The 17,846-nt window shown below is 40.3% G+C and overlaps 1 long non-coding RNA gene across 1 annotated transcript in view; it reads right to left on the reverse strand.

Moving 5' to 3' along the window:
* LOC103786875 (uncharacterized) overlaps positions 1-17,846 on the reverse strand; it is a 565,497-nt gene that overhangs the window by 300,084 nt on the left and 247,567 nt on the right. Inside the window, exons 5-6 of the long non-coding RNA XR_008625569.2 lie at positions 14,192-17,097; positions 12,222-12,324 (exon numbers count right to left, since the gene is read on the reverse strand). This is a non-coding gene — a long non-coding RNA (uncharacterized LOC103786875). The remainder of the gene's footprint in view (positions 1-12,221; positions 12,325-14,191; positions 17,098-17,846) is intronic.

A 17,846-nucleotide genomic window follows, 5' to 3' on the forward strand; every position in this document is an offset into this window, starting at 1 on the left:
CCCAGATCTCCATCCCAATACTGCTGATGGTGTCAAAGACAAAACGGGCCTGGGAGTCTAAGGGAGACTAAAGAGAAATGACAACTAAATGCTATGCTTAATCCCTGATAGGGTCTGCTAATGACAAAGAGAAGAAAAAAGCCCTAATGGTCTATATTGGGACAACTGGGGAAAATTTAATGTTGGTTTTTTTGTTTGTTTGTTCATTTTTGCTTTTTGTTTTTTGACGGAGTTTTGCTCTTGTCGCCCAGGCTAGAGTGCAAGGCACCATCTTGGCTCACTGCAACCTCCACCTCCCAGGTTCAAATGATTCTCCTGCCTCAGCCTCCCAAGTAGCTTGGATTACAGGTGCCCACCACCAGGCCTGGCTAATTTTTGTATTTTTAGTAAATAGGGGGTTTCGCCATGTTGGTCAGGCTGGTCTCGAACTCCTGACCTCAGGTGATCTGCCCACCTTGGCCTCCCAAAGTGTTGGGATTACAGGCATGAACCACTGTGCCTGACCGATTGTTTACTAGATAATGATGTTGTATCAATTTCGAATGTCCTGGTATGATCATTGTATTGTGGTTATGAGAATGTCTTTGTTCTTAGATGCTGAAGTATTAATAGATGAAGGGTCATAATTGGAGACAACCAACTTTCAAATGGTTCAAGAAAAAAATGTAAAAATAGATGATAAATGTAAAAATAGATGATAAATAGATAATAGACAGATAGGTGATGGACATAAAACAAATGTGGCAAAATGTTAAGACTTGATGATTCTAGGTGAAGGAATAACATATGTTTGTTCTTCATACTTTTATGGGACAATCTCTTCATAGGTTTAAACTGTTCAAAATAAAAAACTAGAGGAAATTAAAAATAACCCAGGGGAGCAGAGGTATATGTAAGGTACAAATGACAAAATATTGATCATGTGTTGATGACTGATTATGCTGGCTGGGGGTTTATGGGATGTTCATCAAACTAGTCTTTCTATTGTTGCATATTTTAGAAGTTTCTACAATAAGGATGATATGGTTTGGCTCTGAGTCCCTACCCAAATCTCACTTACAGTTGTAATTCCCATAGTCAGGGGAGGGACCTGGTGGGAGGTGATTGGATCATGGGGCAGATTTTACCCTTGCTGTTCTCATGTTAGTGAGTGAGTTCTCACCAGATCAGATGGCTTACAAGTGTGTGGCACTTCCTCTTTCACTCTCTCTCTCTCCTGCCGCCATGTGAAAACATGCTTGCTTCCCCTTTGTCCTTCCACCATGATTGTAAGTTTCCCGAGGCCTTCCAGCCATGCTTCCTGTACAGCCTGCAGAACTGTGAGTCAATTAAACCTCTTTTCTTTATAAATTGCCCTGTCTCAGGTAGTTCTTTACAGCAATGTGAGAATGGACTAATACAAAGGAAGTGTTTTTCTTTTCTTTTCTTTTCTTTTTTAATAGAGGGAGAATAATCCCTCTCACCCTATCTCTTAGTTTTCTTCCATGCTCTTTTTGAATGAAAGCCTCTCTCCACTTTAGCCAGAAAACCAACCATAATTATTGCCCTGTTTTCCTAACAGGGCAGTGGACTATGGAATGAGATGAGAAACTTGTGTTAATGGCAACTAAATTACTGGCCCAGTGATTCCCTTTTTCTCCCTTCATTAATATCTACAAGAAACCAGTATTTCCAGTGCATTGGCCTCATTTGATGTTAGGACCTGGAAGAAAAAGATAGAACAGCACAATTGAAAAGAAAACCTCTGTGGAAGCAACCCAGATGCCCATTGATGGACGAATGGATCAAAAACATGTGGTACGTACATACAATGGAATATTGTCCAGTCTTAAAATGGAAGGAAATTCCACCACATGCTATTCCACCACATGCTACAATGTAGATGAACCTTGAGGACATTATGCACAGTAAAATAAACCAGTTACAGAAAGATAATTACTAAATGATCCCTCCTAAATGAGGTACTAGAGGAGTCCAATTCATAGAAGCAAAGAGTAGAAGGGTAGTTGCCAGGGGCTAGGGTGGGGGCTGGGGGCTGGGTGGGTATTGTTTGGTGAAACAGAGTTTCAGCTTAGGATGATGAAAAATGTTCTGGAAATGGATGGTGGTGATGTCTACCCAAATTGTGAATGTACTTAATAGGGTCTAAACTGTATACCTAAAAATGGGTAACATGGCACATTTTATGTGATACATATTTTATCAAAATAAAAAGGAAGAAAGAAAGGAAAAAAAAGGCTCTGTCCTTAAAGATCTTTGAAGTGTTGAAGCATCCTTGAGTTCAATACTTGCAATGTCCAGGGGGCAAAAATGTCTTATGTTAAGTGAAATAAGTCAGGCACAGAAAGGCAAATATCACATGTTCTCACTCATATGTAGAAGCTTAAAAAGTTGATCTTGGCCAGGCGCAGTGGCTCACGCCTGTAATCCCAGCATTTTGGGAGGCCAAGGCGGGCGGATCATGAGGTCAAGAGATCGAGACCATCCTGGCTAACACAGTGAAACCCCGTCTCTACTAAAAATACAAAAAATTAGCCAGGCATGGTGGTGGGCGACTGTAGTCCCAGCTACTTGGGAGGCTGAGGCAGGAGAATGACGTGAACCCGGGAGGAGGAGCTTGCAGTGAGCCGAGATCGTGCCACCTCAGCCTGGGCGACAGAGCAAGACTCTGTCTCCAGAAAAAGTTGATCTCATGGGGGTAGCTCTGGAAGGGTGTGTGTGAGGGGGTAGGAGGTGGGATGAAGAGAGGTTGGTTAATGGGCATAAATGTACTGTTAGACAGAAAGAATAAGTATAATGTTTGACAGCAGAGTAGGATGACCCTAGTTGACAATTTATTGTATGTTTTCAGGTAGCTAGAAGAGAGGATTTGAAATATTCCCACCACATAGAAATGATAAATACTCAAGGTAATGGATACCCAAAATACTCTGACTTGATCATTACACATTGAATGCATGTAACAAAATATCACATGCAACCCATATATATGTACAAATGTTATGTATCAATTTTTAAAATGAAAAAGAAAGGCAAATCTAAGAAAAAACAAAACAGTTGTTTCCTAGGGCTGTGTAAATTGCAGCTACTGGTAGGAACTCTCATATTAAAAGGGAACCCAAACCAGGGCGGCTTGAGGAGGCAGCTTCCCAGAAAGGATGGCTTTTTGAGCTGCCTTGTGGGGAGACCCTGCTGTGTGTCCCCAGTTCACCAGCAGTTGACTAGGAGTGAAGGGAGAGGGGAAGATTTCCTGGTAGTGTCTCTTGTAATACCTTGTTAGTACTTGTAATCAACATGGCTAGGATGAAAGAATTCTGGCTTCAGAACAGAAACATTGTGCTTTAAATTAAATCAGTTCCCTGCTGGGAGCCACTTACTCCCCTTCTTTACCACAGCCAGGGAAACAATTCAGAGGTTTCTCTGCATGGTTAGCAGCATGAGTGACCTTCAGTCTTCCCACTTAAAATCGATTCAAGATGATCACGCTGCCTTAAACAAAAGTCTCCATCTCACCCTTCCCGTTTCTCCTCCTCTTCCTAGTATCTCTGTCTCTGTCTCTGTCTCTCATAGAGAGCCTCACGTTTATTTGTCTTATGCCTGTGTGCACAAGAGGGGCTAAATCCACCCCAAATGTATCACCCTTCCACCTGGCTCAGGGCTGACAGTGAGATTTTGCATCTCCTCACTCTCCTCTCTCCTCCCTGAAGAACAGCAAGCCAGATGGCCATTCCCCAGTCTCCCAGCATGAGTTTGACTGACAGGAGCCTTTGATAAACCTTGGAAGAATGAAGTCATCTCCGGGTCACCGCGGTTGCCTGGCCTTTAACACCCCACACAGACCACCATTATCTGTTGAATAGGAGACAAAGGAAATTAGCCCTGCTTCCCTATCATCCCCATTATTTCCAGGCTGATTTAAACAAGGAAGCAATGAGATGCCCTTCACTTTTCTCCAAAAGATACAAATGTCAGCTGTTAAAAAATGCAAACAAGAGGCTTTCCTATGTTAATGGTGGGTTTCTTTGTTATAGCTGAGAAGTGGAAAGTGCATTTTATTCACTGCCTTTGAGGAAAGACTTAACAGGATTCTAAACAACTTCCTTAACTATACATACCTCAGAGCCACCTATGAGCGTGCCTTCAGGGTTTTAGCTGGAAAAAGAAGGGAGGAAGTGGGACTTCATTCCCAATCTTTAACATCAAAGAACCTGGACAGACAAGTTACAAGAGTGTTCGACCCATTTAACCCTTTTTTTTTTTTTTTTTTTTTTTTGTGTGTGTTTCACTCTTGTTGCCCAGGCTGGAGTGCAATGGCGCAATCTTGGCTCACTGCAACCTCCACCTCCCGGGTTCAAGCAATTCTCCTGCCTCAGCCTCCTGAGTAGCTGGGATTATAGGCATGTGCCACCATGCCCAGCTAATTTTGCATTTTTAGTAGAGACAGGGTTTCACCATGTTGGCCAGGCTGGTCTTGAATTCCCGACGTCAGGTGATCCACCTGCCTCAGCCTCCCAAAGTGCAAGGATTACAGGCGTAAGCCATCATGCCCAGCTTTAACCCTAAAATTGAAAAGGAAAAAAAAAAAAAAAGATTTCTCTCCTCTTTCCCAAAACAATTTTCTCCCACAAAGTAAATGTTTAAGTGCCAACAGAGCAAAAAATGAGGCAAGGGTACCATAGAATTGTCATTTAAGGGAATTGTGGCTGATTGTCTCCTGTCATTGTGTTGCAAGAGGCAGCACGTGTGTGTGTGTGTGTGTGCACATGTATGCATATGTGGGCATTTGTGTATACACATTATAGCAGAAAGGCTCATTATTGGGAAGAAATTTATTCATAACTATTCCATAGTTTCTGAATATTAGGAGTTGGTGTAAATAAGTTCTCTTTAGATGACAGCCCACACTTTTTCTAAGAAGGCAATGCTCACCATTGTTACCATTTAGGCTATAATACTTTAAAGCTCTGAGTGCTGCAAAACAGCCAGAAGATTTCAATGAAAGGGCAAGTACCAGAGAAATCAAGACACTGCAGGTGAATGAATGACTCAATCAATAGACACTTGCTGGGCATCAGGGCCAGGCATTGCACTAGGTCCCTCAAGGGATACTAATTTGAAGGCATAGTCCCCACAAAAGGTTTCCAGCCTAGTAAGGAAACAGGAGTGAGACTGGGCCTTATTCCTAAAGTGGAACCTACATAAGTGAAAAGGTGAGAGGAGGCCCTCCCAGAAATAAACTAAAGCCTGGAGAAGAAAGAGAACTACGTGTTGAGGGGTTTCATGGGAATGGGAAGTACTTTTATGAATGGGGTTGAATTGTTGAGGGGTCGTATTTTCTGGATGAGGAATTTACACTTCCTTCTTGTATTAGTCTGCTCTGACTACCATAACAAAAGACTACAGCTGGTGGTATAAGCAATGGAAATTTATTTCTCTCTGTTCTGGAGTCTGTAAGTCCAAGGTCAAGGTGTCAGCAGGTTTGGTTTCTCCTGTGGCCTCTCTTCTTGGCTTGCAGATGGCCACTTTCTCTCTGCATCCTCACAGTAAGTCTCTATGCATGCATATTCCTAATCTTTCTCTTTCTTCTTATAAGGACACCGGTCATATTAAATTAGGGCCTCATCCTAATGACATCATTTAGTGTTAATTACGTTATTAAAGGCCATACCTCCAGATATAGACACATTGGGGATTAAAGCTACAACATAGAAATTTGGGTTAGGACACAGTTCAGTCTTTAATACTTCATTAGGCAACAGGAATGCAGGGACTGATGGGAGAGGGGGACCCTCAGGATGAGAAGTTCTTTTAGAAGCCTGAGTGAATTAGTGAAGAGAGGGGCAAACTAAGAGACAAATTAGAAGGCTATTAAATTAGGCAACAGGTAAAATGGAAAGGACCTGAACTTGATGTTGGCAGTAAATGAAACAGGATGCAAAATAAAAGTGTTAAGACAAAATCAATAGGACTTGATGACTGATCAGATATGGCAAGCAAGAGAGAAGAAAGATGACTTCAGGTTATGATTCTGAGAGCCTCGGGAAGTGGTTGAAAGATGAAATGGTACAGAGGAGGTACTGATACCAAAAGATGGAGTAGAAAGGTTATGATGTCTGCAACTTAAGCTCAGACACACTATGTTAGAAACCCAAGGTTTGTCATCTTCTGTGTGTGAGACCTTAGCAATTTACTTAACCTTCCTGCGTCTCAATGTACATTTGTGTTGAGTTGGGGTGATAGCAGCAACCTCACTGAGTGGTTCACGTTTTATAGATAAAAGGATATCTCCTAATTCCACTGAGATAAAATTCAAAATTACCATGACGGATTGCAGAAGAAGCTTAAGAACAACATATCATTCAAACTGTGGTGAGGTCCTTTAGGCAGAAGAGTTCAAAATCAATAAAACAAAGAACAATGATATAGACATAAGAGTCACACTGAACCGTGAGATGAACATGGAGGCTGTAATGTAGCTTAGAAACAAGTCTGATCTTGCGCACATGCAACAGAAATGCAACACTTGAGAACCATAAAATAATTATTTGCACTGGAAGGTAAGACACATTTTTTTTTTAAATGGCAAAAGGAAGCTAGGTGTGGTGGCTCACATCTGTAACCCCAGCACTTTGAGAGGCCAAGGTGGGCGAATCACCTGAGTTCAGGAGTTGAGGACTAGCTTGGCCAACATGGTGAAACCCATCTCTACTAAAAAATGCAAAAATTAGCCGGGCATGGTTGTGCGCGCCTGTAATCCCAGCTACTCGGGGGCCTGAGGCAGGAAAATTGCTTGAACCCGGGAGGTGGAGGTTGCAGTGAGCCGAGATGGTGCCACTCCACTCCAGCCTGGGCAACAAGAGCGAAACTCCATCTCAAAAAGACAAAGGCAAAAGGAATAGAAGAGATTGCTAAGGAAGGGAATCATCTCCTACCAACTGCTGAAAAGTTATTGTTTGGGGAATAGTAATCAATTCTCCATCTCTACTGAAGGTGAGAGGAGAAACAAAATGGACTCAAAGCAAATTAGAAGACATAGAAATGATCTCTAAGGAAGAAACTCTGACAAAGTGGTAAGCATATGCTCTGGGCTGAATTATGTCCCCCCAGTGCTGACATGTTGAAGTCCTAACCCCCAGTGCCTCAGAATGTGACTGTATTTGGTGAATGGGTCTTTAATTGGGTGATTATGTTAAAATGAGGTCTTGAGGGTGCACCCTAATTTAATCTGACTGGTGTCCCTTTAAGAAGAGGAGATGAGGCCAGGTGCGGTGACTCATGCCTGTAATCCCAGCACTTTGGGAGGCCAAGGCGGGTGGATCACCTGGGGTCGGGAGTTCGAGACCACCCTGACCAACATGGAGAAACCCTGTCTCTACTAAAAATACAAAATTAGCCAGGCATGGTGGCTCATGCCCGTAGTCCCAGCTACTTGGGAGGCTGAGGCAGAAGAATCGCTTGAACCTGAGAGGCAGAGGTTGTGGTGAGCTGAGATTGTGCCACTGTGCCATTGCACTCTAGCCTGGGCAACAAGAGCGAAACTCCGTCTAAAAAAAAAAAAAAAAAAGGAGAGGAGGACAAAAGCACAGAGAGAAGACCATGTGAGGATACAGAGAGAAGACGGCCATCTACGTGCCAAAGGGAAGGGCCTCAGAAGAAACCAGCCTGACTGACACTTTGATCTAAGATTTTCCGCTTCTGTGAGGAAATCAATTACTGATGTTTAAGCCACACAGCCTGTGGTATTTTTTTAGGACAGCCTTAGAGCCCACAATACTGAAGATTCTTGTAGCATCTCCCTGCTTTGCAATTTTTAAGAACAGACTAATCAAATTATGAGGGGAGATCTCATCAAATCTTCAATTAACATTTTTATTCCTTGATGACAGCTCCCATCATTGTTGGTCCAGAAGGTTCTCTTGTTCAGAGACTTAATGTGATTTTCAAATAGTTCGAGTTATGCTCAGCACCACAGAAGCAAATGCCCCCACCTTTGCCATGATTGGTTTTCTAGAATCACAGAAAAACAGAACACAAAATGGCCTTCGAGAGTACTGTCTAAATTCATTATGTAGCTTAATTGGGCCAATTTGAATACTTTTGTAGCAATCCTTGGGTCCCTTGGGATGCAGCGCAGTTCTTAAAGTGGTGATTATTTCATTTTTTTACACTTGGAACTCCAATTCTTTGTAATTAATTATGCAAAAAATGTAAGAGAAGTTTGTGGAAGTAAAGCATCTTGGTATTGCCTAAAAATTAAAAAACTTCCAATTCAAAACATGAATCCTTCTGTACATGTCACCCAGTGGCTAACTAAATGCCTTTAATTGTCAGAAACTCATCTTCATAGGGCTGCCCCTGTGGTTGCGTGAGGGTGGAACTCTGTATTTCTGTGCCTTTCCTTGGCTGATAGCAGCTTACAGTGTTGTTCTTTTAGTCCACCCGGCATGCCTCCCCATCCTACCCCTCACCTTGTCCATGACCCAAGCCCAGGGAAGCAAAGTACTTTCCAAGTATTTTTCAGGCTTAGCTGACAGTAAAGAGCCTTCTTTTCTTTTCTCTCTGGTTGCTTGATGAATGACAGTCTGGGGGAACATAACGCAGTAAGATAATATCAAGTTTGTTGTAAAAGTAAGTGAGAGAGAAAGAGAGAGAGAGAGAGAGAGAAACACCCTGGTCCTAGTTTTCACTATGGCTAGCCCTTTTTCTGACTTTCCCACCATTTGGTTATGTGAGCCAATAAGCCCTTCTTGTTTGCTTACGATACTTCCAGTTACATTGTCATCACATGCAAATATGAAACTTGGCTGAGGAATAAGTATAATACATCCTCTCCAAATGTTTGGAAGCCATCATTAGAGAGATCATATTTTTATTGTCAAATTAGGGCACTTTTGAGAGTGAAATACAATGCAAATTGCAATTATACTGGGACAATAGCCATACACTTAGACCAGTCCAATAAACTTATTGTTAGTCTTCTTACCCTTACTCTTTCCAGTTCACACATCCCTGATTTTTTCTTACAAGTCATGGTTAGGAATCCCTCACCACGTTGACTGATATTCTTTGGACACTTGGCAGTTTGCCAGTGTCTTACAATGTGTTAGCTAGAATTGAATCCAGTTCTCAACATGTAGTTGACCAGGGCAGCAGATTACTTGGTTGGGAGCATATATTCCCGTGAATCCCATTGATGCAGCCTCAAACTGAATCTCCCTCTTGCTCTCACTCTTCTCTTTAACAGCACTTTACACTGTGGCTAGTGCCTGGTTGGTGTTTAAAGACCAAAGAATAAATGGCTCACTTTGAGATGGAAGTCAACTATAATCCAGTTAACTTTTAGGGATGGAACTTCACATCTCTCTGTCTTAAATATCATCTTGTTAGTGTGAGTTTATATCTCACAATGTCATTGTTTCTCCCAACCTCTGCTCTTTATTAAATTTAATAAGCATATCATCTCTGTATTATTATTATTGATGTTGATATTAGCTAACCCTTAGTGCTTCTTATATGCCAGTCCTTATTCTAAGCATTTTAAATTCAATATTCAGAATAAAATTATGAGATGAATATTATGACTATTCTCATTTTGAGGATGAAGGAATTGAGATACAACAAGGTAAAGGAGATTGCCTAAGGTCACAAAGATAATAAGTAGCAGAGTCAGGTTTCAGTGCAGACACTCTTGCTCCAGAATTCGTCTTCTTAACCACCTTGCTATTCCTATTCAATTAATTGAAGATTATTATTATTATTGAGATGGAGTCTTGTTCTTTCACCCAGGCTGGAGTGTAGTGGCATGATCTTGGCTCACTGCAATCTCCGCATCCTGGGTTCAAGTGATTCTCCTGCCTCAGCCTCCTGAGGAGCTGGGATTACAGGCACCCATCAGCATACCTGGCTAATTTTTTATTTCTAGTAGAGACGGGGTTTCACCATCTTGGCCAGGCTGGTCTTAAACTCTTGACCTGGTGACCCACCCGCCTTGGCCTCCCAAAGTGCTGTGATTACAGGCCTGAGCCACCGCACCCAGCCCAATTAATTGATTACTAAGATGTGTAACAGGACAGGGTCAAGGAGACAGACTGTGGCATCCTACCATGAATACACAGCACTCAATGAGTTTGTTCTGTTTCATTATCTACTACTGTACATAATTGTATGATAGTAAGCATATAAAAAACACAATGTCATATGTCTTGCTGAAGCCAAGATACACTCTTCCCATCTGAATGTTTTAAATGCTTACAAAACATCATCTTATTAATCCAATCTAGAATTTTCTCTTGAGCTAATGTCAAATTAATAGTTTTGTTCTTTGTATTATTTTCTTCCTCCTTTCCCTCCTTTCTTCCTTCTCCTTCTCTTTCCTTCTTTCTCTTCCCTCCTCTCCTTTTCTCTCTTTTCTTCCTTCCTTCCTTCCCTCTCCTTCCTCTCTTCCTTCCTTCTTTCCTTCCTTCCTCCCTCCCTCCTTGCTTTCTTCCCTCCCTTCCTTCCTTCCTCCCTTTCTTCCTTCCTTCCTCCCTTCCTCTCTTTTCTTCTTTCTCTTCCCTTTCTCTTTCTTCCTTTCTTTTTCCTTCCTTCCTTCCTTCTTTTCTTCTTTGCCTCCCCCTTCTTCCTTCTTTCCTTCCATCCTTCCATTCTTCCGCCCCCTTTTTCATTCTTTCTTCTCTGTCTCTCAGAAGAGTTACATTTGCCTGACTGCCTGCCTCTAGTCTATTCTCCCATGCTCTGTGATTTCTTAAAGATCATAGCACTTGCCCTGGAAGTCCTCTCTTAACCCAAGCCTCTGATTTCTTTGGGTAAAAATTTGAATTTACTTAGGGATGTTAGCTAACCTGTGGCTCTTTCACCTAAGAAATTATAGCTGTTAGCAGAATCTGCAAATTTGTACAACTGGTTCAACATAGGCTTGCCAGATCAACCAATGACTTGAACTAACTTTGAAGATCTTTCCTCCTTTTGTGAACATAATTTCACTTTGCGATATTTTAATCTCAACCTAGCCATTGTAAGAACAAATCAAAACACAAGACAATGATAGCAACCACTGTAACTGGCACAGAATGTACTCCCCAACCTACCCCAGACCCCAAGCGATTACTAGGCCAAAGGTTTCAAAAGTAACAAGACAATTATTTGAATAATTCTGAATGCAGAAACTGAAAAAATGAAGTGTACAAAAATTGAAGAAATACCTGATGCTATGGTCATCCTAGATACAAGTTCTTTTGGAGACAGAGAAATACAAGGTCATAAATGGAATCATAGCTGTGGAAATTAGTCTAATTACACAAACACAGGGCCTAAAATTAATTCAGAAAATCTTGAAGGAATTAAATAAAGTCCAGATATAAATAAATATAAAAAAAACAGTACTCTTGACCAATCTGGCTATTGGATGCCCAACTGCCTGCCACTGGAAAGGGCAGAGCCAACAACAAATACTGCCAGCCAGGAGATGAGTTTTTTCACCTCTCTGCAAGGCTGAATAGAAGGAATTTAATTTGCCCGCTTGGCTCTTATGCAATGCCAGGTAACCTTAGAATAAAGAGGGCTTTGAGGGAGAAAGCCAGACTTCCCCAACATGTTGCTGCAATCATATTCTCCTCTTGTCAGATGCCTGCAGACACAGTGACTGACTTGTCCCAGACTGCTCATTGCTATCGCTCAGATCCATGAGGCTGTGTCTCCCACAGAGAAGGATGGGAGATACAAAGGCTCCAACTGCTCTCACTGTGAAAACTCCACAGTGAAATTCCATCAGACAGAAGCCAGCTCTCTGCTGAGTGAATTGGGCCTTTTATCAGTCAGATTTGTATACATTATAGAAAGAGCCAAAGAAGGGAGTTACTGTACACTTCGTATATTTTTAGTTCCCTAGGATTAGTTGCTATTGGACTGAACGTTTGGGGAAGAGAAGAAAAAATGCAACTTCAGTCCTCTGTGTATGCTGGTGGCTTCCTGAGGTCTCCAAGTTTTTCTGGACTTGCCTGTTTGCTTTTCTGATATACCATGGTACGTTCTGTAGCACAAAGGGCATATTATCTATTTCATCTTCCAAATTTTACCTCTGCTTCATTTGTTTTTCAAATAATTTACTAATGAGGGCCACTGTGTGTGTGTGTGCATATGCATGTGTGTGAATAAACACATGCACATGCACACAAACTTTCATTCATCTGATTTTAGTTTTGAGCCTAACTCATCCTACTCACCCAAAGCAGCACAATAAAAACATTTCTGTTGGCAGAATCAGCGGGGAAACCTTTGCAATCCTCTTACTTTCTTCATTGACTTTACTTATTGCAAAAGCAGTTCCTTGTGGTAAAATAAAAACAAAAACAAAAAAAAAGCAAATAAGTAGGCTATGTGGATGTAGAGATAGCATTGCTGTCATTAGATTTACAATTTAAAAAAACTGACATTGTTGACTTGGTCTTCTACACAGTTTTATAAATAGAAACAATTCTTCTACCATTTTATTCACTGGCACAATTTTTCGGTCATTCTTACTTCTTCCCCTCAACTTTCTTTCAATTATCTAAGGTTTCAATTATTCATCAAATATTTATTGAGCCCCTGTTATGTGGTAGGCATGTACTTGGTGCTGAGGATGGGATGGGACAATGAATAAGACAAGCATGGCCTTTGCCCTCCTAGACCTACAGGATATTCCATTAAAAATATGACACAAGGCTTATTCCCATAAAAATCCCTCAAATTACATTTTAGACACTATTATTAGGGATCAATGCAGGGAAGATGCCATATCTCTAGGGACAGAAGAAGAGGTAAAGGGATGAAAATTAACCAAGGAAAATAATCTGTTCAGCAAGGTTTGTAGACATACTACTGTATGGCTCTTGAAGGCTGTATACAGAAGACGGAGTCCTTGCTTTCTTCTTCCATCCCTAAGAGATAAATCTGATTTCCAAACTTCAGGCTGGTTTCTACTTCCTCCTAAGCTACTGTCTACACTCCCTTCTAGTTTTTTCACTGATGCTGCTGAACCAATGAACTTCATCAGGCTCTACTTCTTTGGGATGCAATTTGAGTGTCCTAAGGTAAAACACCTATCTCTTTACATGGAAGTGGTTTCTGGGCCCGGCTCAGAAAGACCCCCAGGCTTGGTTTAAGGCTCTGCTGTTGCTGCCTTAAAATTCTTGATACTTTCAAACAAAGGGGTTCCACATCGTATTCACAAAGACTTAAACATTATGTAACCAGTCCTGTCCTTAGAATTAATGGGCAACCGGTAGAAAATTTTGGACCTGGTGGGTGGAGAGACTCTGCTCGGACGCTAATTTTAAGCTCTTATCCTCCACCTAGGTTTAATAGATAACAAGCTTTGGAGATTATGGCATTGGACAATTACTTATAAATGCTCAAGAAATAATTCAAGTGATTACTGCCCTATATATGTACTTGACAAAAATTTACTGAGCCAAATTCTTACAGATGGACCAAATGAAGCTTAAGGGTTTCACTGACCAATCTCTTATGAGCTCTTTGACAGTCATTGTGTTGTTAAAGGAGAAATGAAAAAAAAAAAAGCCTATACATTATTGTTAAATCATATCTAACAATGCTTATGTAGAATATGAAACTTGGAATCATGAGACCTGGGTTCAAATGCAGATTTTCTGTCTTACCTATTACATGACCTTGTTTGAGCTACTTGTGCATTTGGGGGCTTTTAAATTTTTTCTATCTAGAAAACAGGGAGAATAATACTATGTTCTGGGTCATTGTGAGGATTAAATTAAATAGTGTAGGTTAAAGTGCCTATCAGAGTCTGTGCCGCACAGTAAACACTCAATAAATCATTGTGCTGGTTTGATATAATTATAACTCTTTACTTAGAAATAGAATTCCTCTGCATGCATTCATTAAGAAAAAATAATGAGTTATTATTAGAGTTTAATAGATTATAATTTCTCAAAAAAAGCTGATCATTATATTTATTTTTACCTCTCTTCTTTTTATCTTCTCAACACTAGCCAACATTACTACCAGTGGCACAAGGATTCTTTTCATTAAATAGGATTTATACTCTACACTTACAGGGACATGAATCTTTAATAAGGTTCAGTCAGATTCCAGGAATTTTGTTTATGTGGTGTGTGTATGTGCACAGCTATGCACAATTAATCAGAGTTTTCAAAGTAGAATCAAGTTAACTTACCACCAAGAGTCCTCTGTCCCCTGCTGCTTCACCAAATTACTACTGTCACTCTTTGTAGAACCCAACCAGTAAAGAATTTGGGGTTTCATCTAAAGATGTGTCTGTGTGGATCATTTGTACATGAGAAACAAATAACCATTGTTTTCTTTAACCAGTGCCCTTTTAGCCAACCCACAAAATAGACTTTGTACTTTCTTTAATTTAAAAAGCAGAACTCACATCAACTAAGTTGGATTTGGCATAATTTTAAGAAGAAACATTATCATTACATTCAATTCTCTTGTTATTCTTGGCTTTGAAAGGTGAACGTGAGGTTATCATCCAGGTTCGTGGAAAGCACTAATGATGGTCTCAGGGAAAAGGGCAGTTTCGACATCTCCAAGGTAATGGTTGTGGTTGTGGTTCAAGAGCTTCTCTATCCAGGACTGCCAAGAGTACATTTCATTATAACCATAGACCATGGCAACTATTCAAGAAGTAAATTCCATGAATTGTGAAAGTTTTTTTATATATTTATTATAAAATATTTGGAATTGTTTGACAGACTTGAGTGTTAACTATTTGGCTGTAAATTTTACATATGTAACCCAAAATAACTCAATGAAATAGCTTTGTTTTACAGAAGGTGAAACTGAGGTTTAGTGAATTTGAGAAATGCTCCAGATTATACTTGGACCTGGAAAAATCAGGACTAAAACCAAGCCTGTCAAACACAAAAGGTGGTGCTCTTACCCAGAATGGCACTCTGTCTTCTATTCTGCCATTTACCCTCCAGCTCCATACCTCCTCCTACTTTCCTCATTTACAACTGAGAACATAGAGAAGTGAGCTCGCCTGCAGGGCTTACCACGGAAGAGAAAAGAGTATGTAGACAGAAACCAGTTACTTAAATATTAGATCCACAAGCTCGATGTTCAATTCAGAGGTTTCCTAAATATCCTGACCTTACAGCTATCCTCATGCAATAGTGTAACACCAAAAAATATATTAATATACATGAATACAAATGAAAATTATACCTCCTACAAATTATCTTTTTAGAAATAAGACTGGGCTTAAGCTTACAATAAGTACTTTCAGGATACAGACATCTTTTAAACATGTAGCATAATTTTGCTATTTAATAATCTGGAAGAAAAAATCAATAATCATCATGGTACTAGCTATTAAAAATAAATCTGTATTTTCCACATTCTACTATTCTAAATAAACCATTTGTAGTAGGGTTGGCAAACATGCTCATACTCAATTTCATTCTATGCAAGCATTGCACACGTGAGGGACTCACGGTTTGTTTGTTGATGTTGGCCAAGTTAAAACCTCCATTGCTATCTGAACATGTGAAAGTTTTCAAACCTGCTAACATGGAGTTTGCACCTGACATAAGGGAAAAACATTTTAACAAGCTTTATTGCATCTGTTGAGAGAAAATGAAATGAAGTTTGCAGTGATATTTGCTTTTTAACAGAGCCAGTGAAAAAGCTGTGGAAAGATAAACATAGAAAACAAAAAAAGAGAGAGAGAACTCACTCAGATTATGCTTTTCTTTCTCATTTCATGTTTTTCTGACTCCCACCTACTTTTCTCTATAATTTTCTGCCCAGGCTGAAAAGTATAAAATCCTTTTACATCTCTACATGCCAATTTCCACAGCTTCTGCTCCTTGCTAGCAAGTAAAACGTGGTCCAGCCAGAAGACTGCTGGCTGGTTGTTATGCCATGAACACCAGAAAATCCCAAGGAAACACGCAGAGCTCTATTCAAATGGCCACTGAAAGCGCTATACTGGGAGAAAAAGAGGGGCTGTCTCTTACAGTTTTTTTAACTGGGCATCCTTGAATCAAAATAATTTCCCAACCCTTTTACTAGCTTATTATCTCCTGCCCCCTTCCAAGTATATATATATATAAAATTAGCTTTCTGGATTCAACATGTAGGTCACTTCATTCAAGCTTCTGTTCAAATGTCACCACCTCAGAATTGCCTTTGCCAAACACACTATGTAAAATGTCACCCCGCACCCCTGACACCTTCTATCCCATTTTCTCTTGCTTTATTTTTCTTGATAGCAATGATCACTACCTGATACTGCATCTTTTGTTCATTTATTTATTGTTTTTCTCTCCTTCCAGCATGTATGTGCCATGAGAGTAGATTAATTGACTACTGTACCCCAAATGTGTTGAACAGGATCCCACATCTGATACTCAATATATGTTTGTGGAATTAATTAAATACCTGTGAAAACAAGCTGAACCATATGGAGCTGGCAGCAGTATACTGACATGCTATTTTCTGATGTCATTTGTTCTCACCTCATTCTGCCTGAAGAAAACCTTTTCAGGGAGGCAATCTTCAGTCCAAGTTTCTTCCACTTCTTTCTTCTGTTCTCTGTGTAGTCAGCCCAAAGGATATTTGAGTTCAATTTGCAGAGAAATGCCATAGATAGAAATGATAATGTCCCTTCAACTTAAAAGGGCCGAGCATGTTTTGAAAGTGTTTTATGAACTGGAAACCTTTCTATGAGATATTCCACTGTAGCCCCATAAAACCTTACACCCTGCTGGAATTTCATCCTGTTAAATTTGGCAGTGTTTCCTTCCTCAAGTAATGAGTTCAATTCATGTTTTCATTTAAGTTCATACCCAGATACAAATCAGTGTCACTGCCACAGGCAACGATTCGCAGAATTCCCAGGCGCCAGGGCTGAGGGATGGCGGGTTCAGAAGAATGAATGCCAAATTCTCTTTTTCACTGGGGGCAGTGTAGCATTTACTGTCATAAGCCTGCCTCATGCGAGGTCCCATGGAGGCAATTGGCTAAGTGGGCTTCCGGCTTCTATCTCAACGCAAGCTCGTCTTCTAAAGCCTCTCTGGATTTCCTGTGGTAATCCTTCTTTGTGTACCTCTGAGAAAGAAACAATAATCGTTCAGTATTTTTTCTTTCTTTCTTTTTTCCAAGAAGAGAGTTCAAGAGCACAAGTGGTTTTAGTTAAGCATTCAATAAACACTTTGGCAAGAATGAGGAAAGCTGTGTAGAAAAGACCTAGCAGTTCTTCCAGTTGTATTAATAGCTTAAGGGGGTATTTTCCCATGAGGAAAATAGGGCATAGTCAATACTATGAGAGCCCACCTCTGTCCTTTGCTGATACATCAGGTAATTAAAATCTTATACTTACTCAATGGCTCTTTTAAACATGGTATTATCAAGGAATGATTGTTTTTGCAACAAAGATGGTAACAATGACAGCAAGAGCACCAGAGTGGGAAGTTCTTCTCTGCCTGTCGGGGAATCTATCCTGATTTGCAATGACACTACGACTTCTTGCAAGCAAACACCTGGAGACTGGGTCTAACTAACTGGGCAGGTAGTGCTGAGCTTCAAGGCAATGCTATCACGTAAGCCTTCATTAGGAGCGGCACTGCAGCCAGCTCTTCCCTTCCTCAAGCCACATTCTCAGACTTCAAAGAGATCTCACCCATTTGAAGGAGAAAAGACAGTGGAGCACAAGGTTGGAAAATAACAGAAGGAAAGCAGTTAAAGGAAAGTAAAAAAAGAAAAAGATAAATTGAAAAGTAAAGTGTTTGTCTTCTTAATATTCAAGAGATCTAGCTAATTTACACACATACACACACACACACATACACACTCATATT

This window comes from Pan paniscus, chromosome 5 (assembly GCF_029289425.2).
Source record: "Pan paniscus chromosome 5, NHGRI_mPanPan1-v2.0_pri, whole genome shotgun sequence".
NCBI lineage: Eukaryota > Metazoa > Chordata > Mammalia > Primates > Hominidae > Pan > Pan paniscus.